At 45.5% G+C, this 1104-nt stretch overlaps 1 pseudogene across 1 annotated transcript; it reads right to left on the bottom strand.

Moving 5' to 3' along the window:
* Window positions 1–79: 79 nt before the first annotated feature.
* On the bottom strand, window positions 80–157 carry BJ212DRAFT_t155 (annotated as a pseudogene). The gene has a single exon. The product of its transcript is annotated as a tRNA-OTHER (tRNA).
* Window positions 158–1104: the final 947 nt, after the last annotated feature.

The following is a 1104-nucleotide window of genomic DNA, read 5'->3' as shown; positions in this document are numbered from 1 at the left end:
CATGAAAAAGAGGTTTTAGGCGCAATGACTGGGCCTCTATAGTCAAGATGAACCTCCGAGGATCTACACGCCACAAAAATATTGTCAGTAGGTTTCGAACCAACTCCAAGAGAAACAGATTTTGAGTCTGTGGTGGTAACCACTTGGCTAAGACCAGTTAGACGGATCTCTGAGGAAACCATCCATAAATCAATGTCAGGGTGTGTTCCGATAGGAAAAACTTCATTCTGCAGGTTCCGAACCTGCGCAGTCCAAGAGAAACAGATTTTGATTCTGCTGCGGTAACCACTTGGCTCCAGTGAGATGAATATCCGACGAAGTTATCCATGAGTGAATTTCGAGCGTGTTCGGATAGGGAGGTTTGACGAATTTTTGATTCTGTTGACCAGATAAGATGGACCTCCAAGGGGGCCATCCACGAGTGAATCTTTAAGGCATTTCCGATAGCCTTGTCATCGACAGGTTTCCAACCTGCGCTGGCAGTCTAAGAGACAGATTTAGATTCTGTCGTGGTAACCACCTTGTCCAGGACGAAGTTGAGATGAACTACTAAGGAAACCATCCATGGGCAAATCTTTCCGGGTCAAGACCTGTTCCGATGAGGAAAAAAAACCTGTTGATTGGCAAGTTTCGAACCTGCACAGTCCAAGAGAAACAGATTTCGATTCCGTTGTGATAACCACCGAGCTAAGACCAGTTGGATGAACCTCCGATGAAACCATCCATGAGTGAATGTCAAGGTGTGTTCCGAAAGAAAAATCAAACTTGTCGTCGCATGCTTCGAACATGCGCAGTCCAAGAGAAACAGATTTCGATTCTGTTATGGTATTCACTTTTGCCAGTACGCTTTGCAAGTTGAGATGAACCTCCGAAGAACTGTCCATGAGCCTATGAATGTCAAGGTGTGTGATAAGACATTCATCAGCAGCGCACCACCCCAAAATTTCTAATCTGTTCTGGTGCCACTTGGAGGCTATGACTACTTAAGATAGACCTTGAAGGATCCATCCATGAGTGGATGTTCAAGGCGTGATAAAAGGAAAAAGATCGGCTGAGCAGGTTTTGAACCTGCAACAGATTTCTGCACAGCGACAGTCCCGTCAC

Source organism: Suillus subaureus (assembly GCF_016647635.1).
Source record: "Suillus subaureus strain MN1 chromosome Unknown BJ212scaffold_396, whole genome shotgun sequence".
NCBI classification, from domain to species: Eukaryota; Fungi; Basidiomycota; class Agaricomycetes; order Boletales; family Suillaceae; genus Suillus; species Suillus subaureus.
This window is presented reverse-complemented; position numbering and strand designations above follow the sequence as displayed.